Raw genomic sequence first — 21,567 nt, 5'->3', positions numbered from 1 at the left:
TGATTACGCGCATTACACGCGGACGTGCAGTTTTTCACGCGCGCACGCTTATGCATGGGCCCTTTCCTCCTATTACACGCGGACGTGCAGTTTTTCACGCGCGCTTACGCGCATTACACGCAGCGTGCAGATTTTTCACGTGCCTAATCACTCTGTATGAAGCTGGCCACGCGAAAACACACGGAAGACCACGCTCCTGCCCAGAAGGCCACTTCACTGGCCCCCAGTGCCCCAAGCAGCCTCCCACATGCCATCTGCTGCTGCCTGCCTGCCTGCCTGCTGCCACCGTGCCCTGCCATTTGGTGCCTGCACATCAGCCATCTGCAGGGGTCCAGTTGCTGTGTCCACCCCTGCTGGTACAGAAGAGTCCCGACTCAAATGACATCGCTCCACAGCCCAGCCCCAGGACCCAGTTGGTCACCCACTCCTGCCCCTGGGGTTGCCATGTCGAGCACATCCACATCTGACACCAGTTGCAACCCCCGGCCAGAGGGGCAGAGGGGCAGAGGGGCACAAGCTTCACTGCCACCGAAGTTGGTGTCCTGGTGGAGCATGTCCTGGGGCAGTATGATGCCCTCTTCGGATCGTCCCGCGCCAACAGGGAAGGACGGGAGAGGACGCGGAGGGGGTGGCAACCCGCACCATCCAGAAGGTCAAGAAGCGCTGGGAGGACTTGAGGTCCAGGACCCTCATGAAGGCCCGGCGCCTTGTGGAGGGGGGCCGGGGCCGCATGAGTTCCATCCAGTTGAGGGTCCTGGAACGCGCACACCCAGCGCTCCACAGCCAGGTCCTTGAGAGGGAGACCCGTCTGGAGTTGAGCGGTAAGTGGCCAAGCATTGCTGTGTGAGAAAGGGCATGTTGCAGTGTGCTGGTTGTCTGATACTTGCCTGCATGTGTGACATAGGCCATGTACGCATGTATGTGTGCAGGGACATCATGGTAATGCATGTGCGACCTGTAATGTGTGAACCGCATGGTTGTTGCATGTGTTTGAATGTGACATGGGGAGTCCTGTGCAGATTGCACACATGACAGCATGGAAGTCTCTGTTCCTGGACATGGGTGGGGGCCTGGTTGAGGCTGCCCCTGGTGGCTGGGGGGTGGGGGTGGTGGGAGACATGGGTGGGGGCCTGGTTGAGGCTGCCCCTGGTGGCTGGGGGGTGGGGGTGCTGGGAGACATGGGTGGGGGCCTGGAGGAGGGTGCCCCTGGTGGCTGGGGGGTGGGGGTGGTGGGAGACATGGGTGGGGGCCTGGTGGAGGCTGCCCCTGGTGGCTGGGGGGTGGGGGTGCTGGGAGACATGAGTCGGACATGGGTGGGGGCCTGGTGGAGGCTGCCCCTGGTGGCTGGTGGGTGGGGGTGGTGGGAGACATGGGTGGGGGCCTGGTGGAGGCTGCCCCTGGTGGCTGGGGGGTGGGGGTGGTGGGAGACATGGGTGGGGGCCTGGTTGAGGCTGCCCCTGGTGGCTGGGGGGTGGGGGTGCTGGGAGACATGGGTGGGGGCCTGGTGGAGGGTGCCCCTGGTGGCTGGGGGGTGGGGGTGGTGGGAGACATGGGTGGGGGCCTGGTGGAGGCTGCCCCTGGTGGCTGGGGGTGGGGGTGCTGGGAGACATGAGTCGGACATGGGTGGGGGCCTGGTGGAGGCTGCCCCTGGTGGCTGGTGGGTGGGGGTGGTGGGAGATATGAGTCGGACATGGGTGGGGGCCTGGTGGAGGCTGCCCCTGGTGGCTGGTGGGTGGGGGTGGTGGGAGACATGGGTGGGGGCCTGGTGGAGGCTGCCCCTGGTGGCTGGTGGGTGGGGGTGCTGGGAGACATGGGCGGGGGCCTGGTGGAGACTGCCCCTGGTGGCTGGGGGGTGGGGGTGCTGGGAGACATGGGTGGGGGCCTGGTGGAGGCTGCCCCTGGTGGCTGGGGGGGTGGGGGTGCTGGGAGACATGAGTCGGACATGGGTGGGGGCCTGGTGGAGGCTGCCCCTGGTGGCTGGGGGGTGGGGGTGCTGGGAGACATGAGTCGGACATGGGTGGGGGCCTGGTGGAGGCTGCCCCTGGTGGCTGGTGGGTGGGGGTGGTGGGAGACATGAGTCGGACATGGGTGGGGGCCTGGTGGAGGCTGCCCCTGGTGGCTGGTGGGTGGGGGTGGTGGGAGACATGGGTGGGGGCCTGGTGGAGGCTGCCCCTGGTGGCTGGGGGGTGGGGGTGCTGGGAGACATGGGCGGGGGCCTGGTGGAGGCTGCCCCTGGTGGCTGGGGGGTGGGGGTGCTGGGAGACATGGGTGGGGGCCTGGTGGAGGCTGCCCCTGGTGGCTGGGGGGGTGGGGGTGCTGGGAGACATGAGTCGGACATGGGTGGGGGCCTGGTGGAGGCTGCCCCTGGTGGCTGGGGGGTGGGGGTGCTGGGAGACATGAGTCGGACATGGGTGGGGGCCTGGTGGAGGCTGCCCCTGGTGGCTGGGGGGTGGGGGTGGTGGGAGACATGGGTGGGGGCCTGGTGGAGGCTGCCCCTGGTGGCTGGGGGGTGGGGGTGGTGGGAGACATGGGTGGGGGCCTGGTTGAGGCTGCCCCTGGTGGCTGGGGGGTGGGGGTGGTGGGAGACATGGGTGGGGGCCTGGTGGAGGCTGCCCCTGGTGGCTGGGGGGTGGGGGTGGTGGGAGACATGGGTGGGGGCCTGGTTGAGGCTGCCCCTGGTGGCTGGGGGGTGGGGGTGCTGGGAGACATGGGTGGGGCCTGGTGGAGGGTGCCCCTGGTGGCTGGGGGGTGGGGGTGGTGGGAGACATGGGTGGGGGCCTGGTGGAGGCTGCCCCTGGTGGCTGGGGGGTGGGGGTGCTGGGAGACATGAGTCGGACATGGGTGGGGGCCTGGTGGAGGCTGCCCCTGGTGGCTGGTGGGTGGGGGTGGTGGGAGACATGAGTCGGACATGGGTGGGGGCCTGGTGGAGGCTGCCCCTGGTGGCTGGTGGGTGGGGGTGGTGGGAGACATGGGTGGCGGCCTGGTGGAGGCTGCCCCTGGTGGCTGGTGGGTGGGGGTGCTGGGAGACATGGGCGGGGGCCTGGTGGAGGCTGCCCCTGGTGGCTGGGGGGTGGGGGTGCTGGGAGACATGGGTGGGGGCCTGGTGGAGGCTGCCCCTGGTGGCTGGGGGGGTGGGGGTGCTGGGAGACATGAGTCGGACATGGGTGGGGGCCTGGTGGAGGCTGCCCCTGGTGGCTGGGGGGTGGGGGTGCTGGGAGACATGAGTCGGACATGGGTGGGGGCCTGGTGGAGGGTGCCCCTGGTGGCTGGGGGGTGGGGGTGGTGGGAGACATGAGTCGGACATGGGTGGGGGCCTGGTGGAGGCTGCCCCTGGTGGCTGGTGGGTGGGGGTGGTGGGAGACATGGGTGGGGGCCTGGTGGAGGCTGCCCCTGGTGGCTGGGGGGTGGGGGTGGTGGGAGACATGGGTGGGGGCCTGGTTGAGGCTGCCCCTGGTGGCTGGGGGGTGGGAGTGCTGGGAGACATGGGTGGGGGCCTGGTGGAGGCTGCCCCTGGTGGCTGGGGGGTGGGGGTGGTGGGAGACATGGGTGGGGGCCTGGTTGAGGCTGCCCCTGGTGGCTGGGGGGTGGGGGTGCTGGGAGACATGGGTGGGGGCCTGGTGGAGGGTGCCCCTGGTGGCTGGGGGGTGGGGGTGGTGGGAGACATGGGTGGGGGTCTGGTGGAGGCTGCCCCTGGTGGCTGGGGGGTGGGGGTGCTGGGAGACATGAGTCGGACATGGGTGGGGGCCTGGTGGAGGCTGCCCCTGGTGGCTGGTGGGTGGGGGTGGTGGGAGACATGAGTCGGACATGGGTGGGGGCCTGGTGGAGGCTGCCCCTGGTGGCTGGTGGGTGGGGGTGGTGGGAGACATGGGTGGGGGCCTGGTGGAGGCTGCCCCTGGTGGCTGGTGGGTGGGGGTGCTGGGAGACATGGGCGGGGGCCTGGTGGAGGCTGCCCCTGGTGGCTGGGGGGTGGGGGTGCTGGGAGACATGGGTGGGGGCCTGGTGGAGGCTGCCCCTGGTGGCTGGGGGGGTGGGGGTGCTGGGAGACATGAGTCGGACATGGGTGGGGGCCTGGTGGAGGCTGCCCCTGGTGGCTGGGGGGTGGGGGTGCTGGGAGACATGAGTCGGACATGGGTGGGGGCCTGGTGGAGGGTGCCCCTGGTGGCTGGGGGGTGGGGGTGCTGGGAGACATGGGTGGGGGCCTGGTGGAGGGTGCCCCTGGTGGCTGGGGGGTGGGGGTGCTGGGAGACATGGGTGGGGGCCTGGTGGAGGCTGCCCCTGGTGGCTGGGGGGGTGGGGGTGCTGGGAGACATGAGTCGGACATGGGTGGGGGCCTGGTGGAGGCTGCCCCTGGTGGCTGGGGGGTGGGGGTGCTGGGAGACATGAGTCGGACATGGGTGGGGCCCTGGTGGAGGCTGCCCCTGGTGGCTGGGGGGTGGGGGTGCTGGGAGACATGAGTCGGACATGGGTGGGGGCCTGGTGGAGGGTGCCCCTGGTGGCTGGGGGGTGGGGGTGCTGGGAGACATGGGTGGGGGCCTGGTGGAGGGTGCCCCACAGTGCTGGGGGGTGGGGGTGGTGGGGAACAGGAGTTGGACATGGGTGGGGGCCTGCTGGCAGGTGCCCCACAGTGCTGGGGGGTGGGGGTGCAAGGGGACATGTGGCTTGGCTGGGGGGCATGGCCATGGTGGATGGGCTGCCTGTGGGACATGACATGGGGTGCAGGGTAGTCCCCTGTGGTGTGGGATGCCTGCAGAGGTCGTGGAGGGGGTAGAGGGGAGACCTGGGAGGACCCACACTGCCAATTCACGTCTTGAACTTCCCGCACACCCACCACCCGCGCACCCCTGAAATCCACGTACCCAGGCCAATCGCGCGTAGACTTTCTCGCGCACCCCTGAAATCCACGTACCCAGGCCAATCGCGTGTAGACTTTCTCGCGCACCCCTGAAATCCACGTACCTAGGCCAATCGCGTGTAGACTTTCTCGCGCACCCCTGAAATCCACGTACCCAGGCCAATCGCGTGTAGACTTTCTCGCGCACCCCTGAAATCCACGTACCCAGGCCAATCGCGTGTAGACTTTCTTGCGCACCCCTGAAATCCACGTACCCAGGCCAATCGCGTGTAGACTTTCTCGCGCACCCCTGAAATCCACGTACCCAGGCCAATCGCGTGTAGACTTTCTCGCGCACCCCTGAAATCCACGTACCCAGGCCAATCGCGTGTAGTCTTTCTCGCGCACCCATGAAATCCACGTACCCAGGCCAATCGCGTGTAGACTTTCTCGCGCACCCCTGAAATCCACGTACCCAGGCCAATCGCGTGTAGTCTTTCTCGCGCACCCCTGAAATCCACGTACCCAGGCCAATCGCGTGTAGACTTTCTCGCGCACCCCTGAAATCCACGTACCCAGGCCAATCGCGTGTAGACTTTCTCGCGCACCCCTGAAATCCACGTACCCAGGCCAATCGCGTGTAGACTTTCTCGCGCACCCCTGAAATCCACGTACCCAGGCCAATCGCGTGTAGACTTTCTCGCGCACCCCTGAAATCCACGTACCCAGGCCAATCGCGTGTAGACTTTCTCGCGCACCCCTGAAATCCACGTACCCAGGCCAATCGCGTGTAGACTTTCTCGCGCACCCCTGAAATCCACGTACCCAGGCCAATCGCGTGTAGACTTTCTCGCGCACCCCTGAAATCCACGTACCCAGGCCAATCGCGTGTAGACTTTCTCGCGCACCCCTGAAATCCACGTACCCAGGCCAATCGCGTGTAGACTTTCTCGCGCACCCCTGAAATCCACGTACCCAGGCCAATCGCGTGTAGTCTTTCTCGCGCACCCCTGAAATCCACGTACCCAGGCCAATCGCGTGTAGACTTTCTCGCGCACCCCTGTAATCCACGTACCCAGGCCAATCGCGTGTAGACTTTCTCGCGCACCCCTGAAATACACGTACCCAGGCCAATCGCGTGTAGACTTTCTCGCGCACCCCTGAAATACACGTACCCAGCCCAGTCGCGTATGGAAACACCCGCACCCCCCTGGAATACACGCTCCCAGCTCTGCGTTTGCTGCTGCCCTTTGCGCTCGGTTGGGGATTTTGATGGCTTTTCCCTGCGCGAGAGGCGTTCTTGGAGGCGTAACTGGCGCTGCTGCAGGGTCGCTGCGCAACTGTGCGCCACGGCTGGTTTTGGTGGCTGGAATCCATGAATACGCTGTGCGCGGAAATGGATTTTAGCGCACGCGGCTGGCGCAGGGATTCGCACGCGCACACTGTGCGCCAGCTGCGTGCGCCACTTGTGCGCTGAATTCTATGAATCGGCCCCTAAAACACTTCATTGTTGAATGCCCTGCCCTTGGTAAATATCGCAAACATCATTTTATCTTTATTTTTTTTAAAAGACCGCTTTTTACAAGGGAAATTCTCTGGTGGAAATAGTTGGCAGAGAAAAGTGATCAATTGGTTATTATTGCAATTAACTTATTAAATAGTATTTTATCAGAGGCATTCACTTTATTTTAAAGCTATATGAATTGTATGTAGAATTTCTATGAATTGTATATTTTATATTTATTTTTGTTCTTTTTACATGTAATGTGTTTTTACTGTGCTTATTTGTGGTGTGACGTGTGTAAGGTTTTACTGTGTTGAAACTAAGTCACACAATAAATACGTACAAATAATGATGTATTTGTTTCTTTATTTATTTTGGATTTTGTAAAGTGTTTCTTTCTGTGCTGTGGCTGCTTCGGTGCACTTTGAGGAGGGTTTTGGAATGCAAGAAGATTTTCTTTGTATGAGGAATAGTCCATCAACTTTAGTGGGGGAATTTGTCGAGCAGAATATACCAGGAAGAGTGAATTTCATGTCTATATTCCCAGCATGACATTAATATATAGGGACTAGTTGGATGATAAAATGTTACTTTATTTGAACTCCAATGAGCTTGGTGGTCAAGACAGTCTTAGAAGTATGGCTGATGATTATGGCAACTGGTGCAGACAAGTCATGGAGTTGTCTCGATTGCTGCAATCGATTAACAGGCTTCAGTAGCTAGGAGGGGAGTTGGGGAGAGGGTTTCCCAGAGCTGTGCCGGTGGTTATGATTAATTAAAAACCTTCAAGCCATCATATTTTGTTTTGCTAAAGCCGACCCGAGTGGGACCAGTGTGCCCAGACGTGGGTTCCGAGTCTGCCGGTCTTAGAGACGTGAGCTACTCCTCACTGATTACACCCAACAAGGCTGAAATATGTCTCGGATGCTTGTGGTCTTCTGCAGGAGGGATGTGACCTAGCAGTTAGGGCTGGAATGCCCCTTTTGGGGTAGGACCAAGCCTGATTTGCATATGGTTTTTCCCATTCTGTAATGGCTTAGCAGGCTGAAAAACAATGGTCTGAAGGGTTTCCCAGAGTTGTGCCCATGGTTATGATTCATTCAAAACCTTCCAGCTATCACATTTTGTTTTGCTAAAGCTACCTCGAGTGGGACGGGTATGCCCAGACATGGGTCTTAAGTCTGCCGGGCCTAGAGACCCAAGCTACTCCTCACTGATGACGCCCAACAAGGCTGACACATGTCTAGGGATGCTTGTAGTCTCATGCAGGAGGGATGTGACCTAGCAGTTTGGGCTGGACTGCCTCTTTTGGGGTAGGACCAAGCCTGATTTGCATATGTTTTTTCCCCTTGCCCAGAGCTGTGCCCGTGGTTATGATAAATTCAAAACCTTCCAGCCATCACATTTTTTTTGCAGGTGGGGAGTTGGAGCCACCTTATTACTTTCTATAACTTTGTTTTGGATTTTGCAAGTTGCTACTTTGTTGACAATGATTTTCAGAGAATGCATGAAGGACAATAACTGCCTACTGCCTGAGTGGGTAAGCAGACACACTGCCAGCCTCAGTATCTCTAAGTGAATCCGCATCTTTGAATCCCTTCTTTTCAGCAAAAGTGAGACAAGACAAAGGTTCTTCTAGATTGTTTTTATGCACTGATAATAAATTGAGTCAGCTGTAAATTAAGATGTGCACTCTATGTAACCTCTGCAACCATTCCAGCAACTGGAACTACAAAGGGGTAAAGAGTGATTGGTCCAGCAAAGGTAACTTCAAATCACCCTTTCTGCCATGATAGGATTGTGGTGCACCACTCTGTCTTTCCAACCTGCAAACCTACTGGGGTTTCAGGAATACAATTAAATAGGTGCATGATTTCCCATGTGGATGTACTGGATGTAAATTTAAATAATGAACGTTCATGTTGGGTATACTGAATACCAGATCAGTTTGCAAACCTGAATGCCCACTGTTGTGCGTTCCTGTTCTAGGACGGGCAACACAAATTTCTTTGCATTTGAGAAAAACCATTGCTAACTGCTCTTTGGTACTTGGTCTACCTATTATACCAACAGTGTTGGGCATGTCTCGGATTCTACAGTCACCTGAAATAATTTCTTTATACAGACGGGCAAATACTATGTCTTAATGAGGACAATTATTTTGCCAATGAAGTACTACAATAGAAAAACCCTAAATTAGTAACTTCTCTATCTATTCTCTTTTGATCAGGAAAGCAGCAGGTGGGATGATATAATGTATTTATTAATGTATGTATTTATTTATATATTTATATACAGGAGGGACAATGCTCTTTTGATCACATTTTGGAGCTGAAATTAGAGAAGGTGTGAGAAGGGTCATAGATGACACCAAGGTTTCTAGCAGAAGAAAAGTATGGAAGAGTGTCAAGAGAGAACTGGATAGCTGAGATAGAAACGAGAGAGAGCTTTTCACAGGGAAGAAGAACATCTCTGTTTTGGTAGAGTTTATCATCAGAGAGTACAATGCCATCCAATATATCATGGCAAAGAGGCAGGTTGACATTTTGATAGAGAGATCAGAGGCGAGTTCAGGAAAAGAGAAGATTTCTGTGTCATCTGCAAAGAGTCGGCACAAGAACGCAAAAGAGGATATTAGTGCCACAAGAGCAGAGGGGTAGAGTGTATAGACAAGTTCACTCATGACTGAGCCTTGTGGAACACCAACAGTTAGATGAGTGAGTTGAGAGTTGGGGTGTTTTTGCTCCAGGAAACAGCGAATTGGCAAGGTGAGAGGTGGATTAAATCCAGGCAGGGCTCTGTCATGGATCCTAAGAGGAAATAGAGTATTAAGGACATCAGAATGATTGACAGTTTCAAGGGTTGCAGACAGGTCAAGGAGTATTAGGATAGAAGATATCTTGGAGTGCTTAGCGAGGCGATGAAGTTGGCCACATATATGAGAGCAGTTTCCGTGGAGTGACGGGAGTGGAATCCTACTTGTACAGGGTTGTCGAAGGTTGTGGATGTCTAAGAAATTGTTAAAATGGTTGAATAAAACCCTTTCAAGCAATTTAGAGTAGTGCGGAAGGTGAGATACAGTGCAAAAGTTAGCCGGTAGGTTTGGGTCAGCCCCTTGCTTTTTTGGGAGGGGAATGACCGTGGCTTGTTTGAAAACAGAAGGAAAGCAAGCAGAGTCTAAGGACAGGTTGAAGAGTTCAGACAAATGAGAGGCCACTAAAGGGGCAATAGGCTTGACTAGCTAAGAAGCAAGAGGGTCTGATGGTACACAAGAAGGGTTAGCCTTCATCAGAAGAGATCGCACCATGTCAGTATTAATGTGACTAAAGTGGGAGATAGAGGATGATGGTAGAGGAGGCAGAGTGTAAAATGTTGGAGGACGCAGTGTGAGGAAGGTCAGGAGAGAGTCTTTAATTTTGGAAATTCAGGCAGCAAAGTATTTAGCAAGATCATTAGCTGTGAGAGTGGAGTTGATAGTCATAGGCTTAGGATGAGTGAGAAATGAGATTAAGGTGCCTTGTAGCCAGCGAGGATGGTTGTAGTGAGAGTCAGTGAGGGTAAGGTAGAATTCCTTTTTTGCTCTATAAACTAGTGGACTTGAGATCAAGTCAGAGAAGTGGAGTTGCAGGTCCACATGCAAGTGGGTATGCCTCCATTTGTGCAACAGCCAACACGTCTGTGGGGAGCGAGCATATGAATGGGCTGTACCATGGCTGGGGATGCTGAAACTTAGGGGTGAAAGTAAGCAGTGGGAAGTGAGAGGAGAATGAGTCATATAGTAGGGCACCTGGAGAAGGTAGTGTTGGTGGAAGAGGCATTGGATGTGAAGGAGGAGAGTGACAACTGTAGGTCAGTGAGAAAGGGGGGAATGTCAGAAGGTTTACATTTCCTTTTAGGAATAGGTGAAGTAAGTGGTGTTGGAAACAAGTGAGTGATCAGATAAGGATGGTGTGAGGGTAGTATTAGAGGCTGAGAGAGAGGTGGAGATAATTAAGCATTGCAAAAGTTACCACATGTGTTGGAAGGTAGGTTATGGTCACTAAGAAAATACTGAAGTTCAGATTTCTGAGAGGTGGTTGGAGAGGGAAGGTTAAAATCACCTAAGTGAATGAGGTGAGTGGAAAGAGAATCAAGGGGTTGCTGAAGTTCTTCAAAGAATGGTCAAGTGGGTCCATGAGGGTGATGGATGGAGATGATGTGAACCGAGCAAGGCAGAGCACTAGTAGAATGGTGAATTCTAAAGAAGTAGGAGAGGACATGCTATTGGAGATTTGTGAGGCATTGAGGTGGGAAAAGAGTAGGTGTCTGATGTCTCCACCTCTGCCAGTCAGTCGAGGAGGGTGAATGAAGAATAGTTTGGAGTTGTGTAGGGCCACCAGAGTGGCAGTGTCAAATGTAGAAATCCAGATTTCAGTGATAGCATGAAAGTCAGGAGAACAAGATCTGGAGGGAGTGTAGTCATTGTTACAGGACGTTTTGTTGCATACAGAATGAGCATTACAGAATGCACTGTTAAGTTGATGAGGTAAGGAAGAGCATAGAAGTTGAGTCTCAGAGCAAGAGAGGCAAGATGGATAGGTGATGGAGGAGGTATGGTTAGATTTACGGCTTTGTTTGTTGGCATCATGTTTATTCACACAAAATACTTACCCAAGAGGGGATGGATTGCGGGCTCCATGTAGAGCCCTTCTTCCATTTTCATGGTGGTCTGGGAGACATTAGGAGGGCAGAGCCACAGTGCCACTGCACCGCAACCCCTTCAGGTAAGTGGGAGTGGGGAGGGGAAAGCAGAAGTGGGGAGATCGCAGTGGGGGTGGGGAGAGAAAAAGGCAGGGCGTGGAGGTTCAGTCTGCATTCCGAGCAATCTGTTTGGCTGCAGAACTCGCCCCAGGTGCTAATCTATATTACAAGCCCATATTCCATCATCACTTCCCAACTCTGCATGCAGCGAGTCCCAACCACCCTGCTCTGACCCCGCTTTCATCCAGGTCCAGTCACTGCCCGCCAGCTTGCATTATTAATTAAAACACCCTTCACTTACCTCTGTCACACTAACAGGGCCCCCCTTTGTTGCCTATTAATTGCAATGGAATGCGAAAAGGGACACCGTTAAGAGGTTAAGAGGTCCCTTTCACACGTCCTGTGGTAGCCATCTTGAGCTATTGTTTTGGTTTTGTTTGATCCGATGCCTAAACATTGCCACATGAAATAAAAACATATTAAAAGGGCTTATTAGCACCTCAGTCAATTTTTCTGGGTGTTAATATTGATAATGGGTGCTGGCTTTCACAGACTTGTTATGACTAGCACCCGCCCTGTGACGTATTTATGTATTGTGCTTCCGTATGCTCAACTAAGGACCTGTGCCCCTCCCTCCAACTTTACTCCATCTCTGCCAGACTCTGCGTCTTCACCAGAATCTGCCCCTCAACACCCTATGTCCATCTTGGGCAAAGTATGTCCTTTCACCACCATTTTGTCCTCCATTTTGATTCCGTAACAACATATGGCCGTTTTTAAGGCAGTGGCTTTTAGAAAGTTATTGCTTCCGCTCGTTTAACTCAAGCCTGTTAACGTCTATGTTAGTTGAAAAAGTGTTCTCGGATCTCTGATGCCCAAGATTTGTAGAAGGTTGTACAGAAACATAACTAATTACATTTCCGATATTTTGCGTACTCTTTTGTCACTGATCCATATTTAATGAGCAAAGCCAAAGAAGGTATGAATACGTACAATTGATCACAAATTACTGGGAATAGCAAAGTATAGCTGCACTGTCCATCCAGGTGACAAGCAGCAATCCAATCTACTGATGAGAAGATATGAAGCGGCGCGCGAGAGATTAGGCCAGCAGCCCAAGTGTTAAAATGATCACCTAGCAGAAAATGACATATCAGTGAACTTCTGCTTCTGCAGTGTACTGCCTTCAGCAATGAAAAATGAATGCACTAGATCAGAAGCTTCACGAGCTCTTTGTGTTTGCACTGATGCACCACGCCCCTCCTTTGCGATATGCATTTTGTTTACGTACGGGAATATTTTCCCTTCAACATTTATGAGCACTCTAAAAATAGCGAGCTTATGCCCTCCTTTCCAGCGGAAGTGTGGAGTGAAATGTGTTTAAAAATCAGGAATGCATAAATCATCGCCACTTCCAAATACGAAATAATGGAAATAAGAACAAAGCATAGCCCATTATTCATTACCATTGCTATTATCAAGCTCGCTATTAGCTAGTTCCACTACTAGAATGCCAAAATGTGTACTGACCCTACACAATCAGGTTTGCGAGGACATGAACCGTACTTAAGTCAGTGGGTTAGGTCAAGATGTAACGGACTGGAGCCCAAGTTATAGGCCCGAGTGAAGCAATGGGGGTCATTCCGAGGTTGGAGGTAAGGAATTACCGGCACCGGTAAGGGTGCCGATGCCGGTAATCCTTTACCTCCGTATTCCGAGGTCCCTTTGCGGGTCCTTCCTTACCTCCTGCTTTTAGCAGGAGTTAAGTACGGGACCCGTAAAGGTACTTCGGAGGTAATTACGGTACCGTAATTTACGGTGCCGTAATTACCTCCTTCCCCATTCCCATTGAGCCCTATGGGGCAGAAATGTGAATGGGGAAGGGCAAAAGGTGAATGGGGAATTACCGGTCCCTCCAACCTGGAATGGACCGGTAATTACTCCATTGACCATGCCGGATTTGGGACGGTTTTGGAGGCAACCATGGAGCTAATTACTCCATGGCTAGCTTCAAACCCGGAATGAGGCCCAATGTCTTTAACGATGAATGCTGGTTACCGCTCACCCAGCCCTGCTGGCGAGGGTACTGCACCTAGTAGCAACTCTGGTTTTCAATCCAGGGTGGTGATACTTATCTTTTTGTTTGAATTAATAGGTTGTGTGCTTGTGGCATCATATCCATTCAAACAAAATACCTAAAATGGGATGGAAAGAGGGGCTCCATGCAGATTCCTTCTTCCATTTCCATGGTAACCTGGGAGACATTAGGAGAGTGGCATCACGGTGCAGCTGCACCGCAAACCCTTCAGTTAAGTGGGAGGTGGGGAGGGGAAAGGAGAGATGTGGAGATAGAAGTAGGGAGTTAAAATGGTTTGGGGAGGTTCAGCCTGCGTTCTCAGAAACTTGATTGGTTGCGGCACTCGCCCAGGTAACAATCAATGTTACAAGCCCATGTTCTATCACCACTTCCCAACTCTGCACGCGGCCATGCCCAACAACCCCATATCTGGCCCTGCTTTTATCCAGGTCCAATTGCAGCCTGCCAGCTTGCACTATTAATTAAAACACCCTTTATATAACTCTGTCACACCAACGGACCCCCTGTGTTCTAATGCGAAAAGGGGCACATTAAAGATCTCCCTTTCAAACGTTCTGTGGTAGTCTTCTTGAGCTATTTTGTGGGGTTTTGTTTGATCCGATGCATGAGCATTGCCACATGAAATAAAAAACATATTAAAAGGGCCTATTAGCACCTCAATCGATTTTCCTGAGAGTTAAGGTTGATAATTGGGGCAGGCTTTAACAGACCTGTTACAACTAGCACCTGCACAATGACTTTTACATCTATTTTGTCCACCATTTTGGCTCCATTACAAAATAAGGACTTTTTAAGGCTGTGGGTATTAGAATGTTATTAGTTCTGCTCTATTAATTCAAGCCCCTTTTCTTCCCTGTTATGTTAGTTGAAAGAGTATTTTCAGATCTTTGCAACCCAACATTTGAAGTTGAGTGCACTAGAAGTACTTGTTGAGGCTAATTGTCTACTTTTGGTTAGGTCAGAAACCATTGTTTAAAGGAAACGGCTACAACATAAGCTGTCTGCCAACTGGACACAAGTGAGAGAAGGTTGGAATGAGAAATGTTGGTTTCAATGCAAATATATTGTTTCTCGCATGTAGCACGTGGTCACTGCATGAGAAGCAGCCAAACTGGTCTGTGATATGAATATTTTAGGCGACATAACTAATTTCTACATGCAGTCTTGTCAAGCGGTTTACTTTACATTACAGGGCCTGTGGGAGGGGCCCGGTACTTATTGTTAAGTTGCTTAACTCTCAGAAAGAGCACTTGTTGAGTGGCTTATAACTTTGCCCCCCCGGACAAATCCTCACCAAACTTTGCAAAATAGGTATATGGCCGCCTCGAAATGGCTCTTTGAAGATTGGTGCAGTTTTGTCTAGTTATAAAGGGCTCCCAAAATGTGTGTAAATCCTCATAGATACAATGAAAATAAAAGCTGGACGGATGTTCACCAAATTTACGCAAGGAGTGGCGTCTTGGTCCCGAAAGCGTGCTTTTGTAAATTTTGTGTAGCTCTGTTCAGTAGTTATTTTAAAAATGGTGAAAAAGTAGGTAAAAAAGAATTCATGATATCTGAGTCAGGTCCACAGACTCACTTTCCGATTCGCGCCTGCTGATTGGATGGTGAACAGCTTAAGGTGGCTCATATTTATTTTAAACAGTCGCCATATTAGATCTGCTAACAGTGGCTTGAGTCTGCCGATAGTGTGCTTAGGAAGAAGTGTGGAAAGTAAATTTGGGGTTATTTGGTGGACAAAAGAAGGCTTGGAAAGGGTGGGGGAGTTGAATAAGATGATATGGAGCTATTTGTGTATGTAAAAAAGGGCGTGCAGGTGTCGCTGACTCTTCCAACACTGCGGTAGTGCACGGACAACGCTGTAAACAAACAGTTTGAAAAACACATTTGGGGTTATTTGCTGGCTGAAAGAAGGACTGGAAATGGTGGGGTAGTGAAATAAAGTTGATATGGAGCTGTTTTTCTATGTGAAAAACAAGTTTGCAGATGCCGGCAAGTCGGCAGTCAATTTTGGTGTCCGTGGACATAATTTGTATCGCCGTGGGTTCTGGGTGACTTTTGTTATTTGAAGGTGTATTGTATATGGTTTAAGTCTATTTTGGTGATTGTGGCCTGTGGCAAGATTATAGGCCATGCCCCCAAGAATCTGGCCACTGGCAACACATAGGGCCTCATTACGACCCAGGCGGTAAGTTACCGCCTGGGCCGTGACTTTACCACCATGGCGTAAACTACGTTTACGCCATGGTGGTTGGCGGACTTACCGCCCCATTCCGACCTTGGCGGGGCGGTAAGTCCCCAATCCCCATTTACCCTTCCCCATTCCCATTTTTGCCCCATAGGGCATAATGGGAGTGGGGAAGGCGTTAATTACGCCACCGTAAATTACGGTGGCGTAATTAACTCCATGGTCCCTTAGCGCCATGGATTTTAACACCTGCTAAAAGCAGGTGTTAAAAGCCCCATGGCGCTAGGGGACCTCGTAATTGGCGGTAAGGGGTCGGCGCAGCTAACGCTGGCGTAAACCCCTTACCGCCAGGGTCGTAATGAGGCCCATAGTATAGTGATATGTCTATAGTAATTATAGGTACTGTAGGGGGATTAACAGTTTTTGTAATATGGTGGAATTATATAGTTAAAGTGTGTATGGTATTTATGATTGTAGTACAATTGAGGATAGTGCTTCTTGATGTGTCCACCACCTTTCACATGGTTAACCATTGTATCCTCATTAAACGGTTCCATGATACCTTTAGCATCATGGACCAGGCACTGGACTGGCTGATCTGTGTTCCTCACTAACTTCTCATCCCAGCTACAACTGGGCTGCTTGTACTCCACCACTTCACTGTGTATTTGCAAAGTACCCCAGCGTTTTATCCTATGCATGGCTCTTCCATATTTATTTTGTTCTTCTGGGAAACCTAATACCCTTCTACTTTTCTAATTTCCAGTATTATGTTAATGTCACACAGTTTTCCTTAAACTTCTCTGAACTTATTTTTTCTCCTCGTTTTTTACCCCGGATTGTCTGACCTCCATTGAGGCATTGTGTGTGGCTAACAATCTCTGTGTCCATGTCAGCAAGACAGAGATGTTTCTTATTGTGACACGTGTGCCCTGTTTTTCTTCACCCTCTGGCGCTGTCTTTGGGCCCTCTACTCTCACCATCAACTGAGGCCAAAAACCTTGGGGTCATCTTTCAGTCCTCTCTCTGTTTTACTCCTTACATTTTCAAACTTGTAAACCAAGCCCATGTTTTCAGCTTGACCTCCTTATAGGCATTGTACCATTGCTCACCTTCACTCAGAATCTAAAGTTCTGTAGAGCCCTGGTCCTGTGTAGGCTGGACTACTGCACCAGCTTCTTCCTTAACCTCCCCTTTTGAAGTTTATACTTCTTTTCGGCTAATCTAGAATAGGGCTGCAAGACTCCTTGACCTCAATCCCAGGGGTTGTATTGCTGTAGCCCTAAAATGTGTACATTGGTTTCTGCTAACTGCAAGAATGAAAATCGAGATCCTTTGTATGATTGTTAAGGCCTTCTTTGGCCTGGGACTACAATATGTCAACATTTGTTTCCCTAAATACTGCCCTACTAGAGCCCTCTGCTGCTGAAACTCCAATATTCTGCTTGTCAAATGCTTTTTGAAACAGAGAGTGTGAGCCTTGTCTCTCTCTTCTGTTTGGAACAGCCTTCCTGCTTCTCTTCTACTTGAGCTTGACTACCTTAAGTTCTGGAAACTTCTGAAAACTCTGCTTTTTTGTTTTTGTTTTACTTAATCCCTTCCCTTCTAACTCATACCACTGTCACTAAGAGGTCTAACTAGAACGTTGCAATCAGTGCATTTCACCTTGGTAGCCTTAGCCTTTGCTACATCTCCAACGGTGGAAAAAACCTCCCACACCCACGATTCTCTCTGGGTGCTAGAGCTAGGCATTTCATCTACCTCATCTTCCTGGTCCTTTTCATTGCTTTCTGTTTTATTGCACTTTTTCCTTTGTCTAGGCCCTGCAGCTGGTGGTGGTGGTGGTTCCTGGGAGGAGCGATGGTAATAGCTGATGCCATTTTTTTAAGAAAAATAGTTGTTGTGCTAATATTCTTGCAAGTATCTGCTATATCCTGATTGCAAATGGTTAATAAGTAATAATAGGTGTTGGCGCTGTGAAAAGGTACATTTTTAGCTTGAAACTTCCTAAATCAGCCAAAAATGCCTTTTCGAACTGTTGGCAAAGCACGGACCCATTTGCAAAGCGCTGAACCATTCACGAACACGTTATCATGCCACACGTGCATGGTCACTTGACACGTCGGCCAACACAAAAACAGTGGAAAAAGTTTTTAAAAGTTTATAGTAGTGTTAAATATGTTGCTAGGAGGTGGGGAATGGCACAGTTTTAACTTCAAACTTTCTACATCATCTGAAAATGCTGCTGCATTGTGGGAACGATAATATTAGGAAGCTGTAGTAAATTAGGGTGCACTGGTAAAAGCCCATGAAATTAGTGAAAAAACTTTATTAAAGGACGTTATAGTTGAGTTGCACTTATAAAAACCTATGAAATTCAGTGAAAAAACTTTATTAAAGGACGTTATAGTTAAGTTGCACACAAAAAGCCTATAAAATTCAGTGAAAAAACTTTGTTAAAAGAAGATTTTGGTTGCAAGTAAAACTGAAAAACCCCATAAATTTGACAGTTATGGTAAGCTAAGCAACAACTACCTGTGCCATTAACATCCAGTGCAAACACTAACACCAAGAACATCAAAGCTGACATAACACATTAAATTAATTATGATGCACATTTTTTACAAGGGGTTATGTTTACAATGTTGGTAGCAAAATGTCAGGGTTGATTAGGAAACCTACTGTCAAGTAGTTAATGTATTAAATAATGTACTCATGCAGACAAAATTGTATGTTGGAGTATTATTGCTAATACAGGAACCTAATAATATATGCACATAGGAAATGGCTGCAGCATGTACCATACAAGCACAGTATGTTTAATCAGGCAACGTTGGCTACTAAAATGATAAATGCTAGTTTTGCAAAGTTTTTAGTAATGTAAGATGGCCGCCAGAATTCTTTGAAACTTTTTCTTCATGCCGAAATCGCCGGAAACCCCAGCCTGTATTCTGATTGGTTGCCGCATTGCTTATCTACACCAATCACTAATCGGCAGGCGAAGTAAAAAAATGAAGAGGAGTTTGTGTGAGTACATGAGGAGTGAAGGCATGCAATTCGTTGTAACAGTGATGATGCACACTGTCTCAGAAGCAATTAAAAAGGTCAGTATCGAAGTCAGGTGGCAATCAGAAGTGAAACCTAAAGTTTGACCATGGCACGGCATGTTATCTCAGCCGTACATATCCGGTGCAAGGCACGTCAGGATACTTTGTCATGGTAACAGTGATGTAAAAAGGGGGACCAGTTAACAAAGTGTGATGGGTGCTATGACAAATGGCAGAGCACAGTGTGACACTCCAGTAAGGCCCACGAAAATAAGGCTCATTGCCTGTCCCGAGCCTGTCCAGAACTGCCAGACCCAGGCCCTAGAACTTTGTCCGTCCAGCATATACTGGCCTCAGAACTGTGTTACCTATCCACACCCACCACTTGCCAGGTAAGAGATCTATGTACAATTGATTAGTCATGCCTCTAATCCGAGTACCATCGAATTAAGAAAGTAACACTTACACACCTGTGACCTCACACTTCATTGTGTTCGGTATCACATAGACCGCTGCCTGCACCTTATCCCGTTGAGCACCTCAACACCGTGCTGCAACACCCTGTATTATATATGCCGCACAACTGTACTTGTCACCCTGATATCTCTGTTGGCGCTATTATATTCACTGTACCCTTTCATATGCTTGCATCCCTTGGGGTCATTAATGGATTTTGTACTGTCTTAACATTCTGGGCCTCGCACCTCTGATTTGCGGCTGCCCTCCGCAATGACATGCTCTTGACCTCCTATTTGACTGTATCATTCAATGCCTAATGCTTTTAGCAGTTCCTGTATTGCCAGTGTTGTCTATTGCCTTGCACCATGGTCTACCGTAGCCTTCTTTTTTGTCACTGTCACACTGTGCTCTGCCATTTGTCATAGCACCCATCACACTTTGTTAACTGGTCCCCCTTTTTACATCACTGTTACCATGACAAAGTATCCTGACGTGCCTTGCACCAGATATGTACGGCTGAGATAACATGCCGTGCCATGGTCAAACTTTAGGTTTCACTTCTGATTGCCACCTGACTTCGATACTGACCTTTTCTAATTGCTTCTGAGTCAGTGTGCATCATCACTGTTACAACGAATTGCATGCACTCCTCATGTACTCACACAAACTCCTCTTCATTTTTTTACTTGACCGTGCCAACAGTATGCAAATCACCTAGACATGCATTGCTACCTTATCACTATGCTGTTAAACCTCATTGTATGTTGCATCCCTGAGCTACTGGTCAAGATACTCACATTGGCTTGTTTCCTCACCTATCACTGCAACACTCTTCACACCCTTCTGACTACACTGAGACACCCAGTCATAACACCTTGCCTTCTGCCCACCACACAGGTTACATCATGCTTTTGCACCACAGCATGCCCAACTGCAGGCTTGCCTCACCTAAAAGGCCCATTACATACGCCTAACACCCCGATGGCCCCCTCACCAAAAGTGACCGATCTTTACCTGAACTCCCCAGTCCTCTGGCTAGAGAATGTTGCGTCCAAACCCACACTTAACCAACCATGCGTGCTTCGCACGAGAAACTCTAGACTCGGATCCAAATTCTAATGCACACCTTATCATTCTCGCAACTCTCACCAGACAATGAAAGTAGCACCTCCCCCAGCCTCTCCCTTACCCTCCAGTAGCAAAAATAAACCCCAGCAAACTAAGATCAATGGCGCCCTCATCAATGCCAGATCCTCCCACTCTTGACATTGCTGATCTTATCACCACACACGACCTTGACTTCATCGCTATCACAGAGACCTGGCTACATGTAGCCTCAGGCCGACTACTCACTCTCGCCATTCCCAGGGGATACTCCATCACCAGATGTGACCACAACTCCAATCTATCCAAAGGTGGTGGTATCGCAATTATTCATAAAGACAACATTAACCTGAGAACCGTCCCTAACTTACAGTTCCCCTCAGCCGAATCACTGTCTGTTAAACTTGCTATCTCCCCCAACAACACTGCCACCCTGCACCTCATCTACAGGCCCCCAGGTCCTCTCACTACCTTTGCCGATGATATTACTGCCATCCTAGTAGATACAACTAAGATGAACTCCCACAACTTACTAATAGGCAACCTTAACCGTAGCCTACTAGACCCTAATGACCACAATGCCTTGGACATTGCTAGTACTCTGTGCAACCTAGGCTTCTCACATCACATATGCAAACCCACCCACACTAAGGGGAGAACACTTGACTGGGTAGCCGATCTTAATTGTAATATCAATATAATCTTGAATCTCCCTTGTGCATGGTCTGACCACCACATCATTATCTTCAACATCCCCACTAATGACCCATACACGAAACAGGACATCGTGCCTGCTATCCCCACAAGAAACAAAAAGGACATCACCCGAGGCAAACTGCTCCCCATCATCCTCCCATCCTTAGGAAAGTCGCTTTGACATGTGACAACCCCACTATCATAGTAGATACCTTCAACTGCACCATGCTTAAAGCAATAAACACTATCAACCCCCTAAAATCCAGGAAACCTAAACAGCATGCTCAACTTAACTCGTAGTTCACCCCACAATTAAGAGTGTTACACAAAGAAAAACAAAATTCTTAAGCCCGTTGGAAAAGTCTCCCTTGTGATGTCAACAAAGATAACCTCATTATAGCTACCCTCAACTATAAGGAGGCGATCTTCCAAACAAAAAGGGAGACTTACAACACGCGTATATTACAAGCGAAATCTTACAATAAGGAGCTCTTCAAAATCCTGAAAGAGCTAGAATGTCCTTCTTCCCCCCCGAAACTTGCAGCAAAGACAGCACTTGGAGTGCCAACATCCAAAAAGCACTCTTCGCAAAGATATCCAGCCTCCAATCAAAAATCATTGAGAAAAACAATTGCCTTCAGACTGACCCACAGCCTAATCCCCTTATCGGCAAAAGCCTGCCCATCACACACATACATACACCATTCAGCTTCTCGCCACCCACTATCCCAGAGGTCAAAAACATCATCAGCAAACTCAAACCCTCTAACTGCCAAGGGGATACCTGCCCTGCTTCCATTAATAAGGAATCTGCACACAAACGTGCCCCCTTCATGAATGCTCTCATTAATTCCTCCTTCAACTTGGGCATTTTACCTGACAACCTCAAGGGTGCTTGGG

Source organism: Ambystoma mexicanum, chromosome 8 (assembly GCF_040938575.1).
Source record: "Ambystoma mexicanum isolate Mex_15411 chromosome 8, UKY_AmexF1_1, whole genome shotgun sequence".
Classification (NCBI taxonomy): domain Eukaryota; kingdom Metazoa; phylum Chordata; class Amphibia; order Caudata; family Ambystomatidae; genus Ambystoma; species Ambystoma mexicanum.
This window is presented reverse-complemented; position numbering follows the sequence as displayed.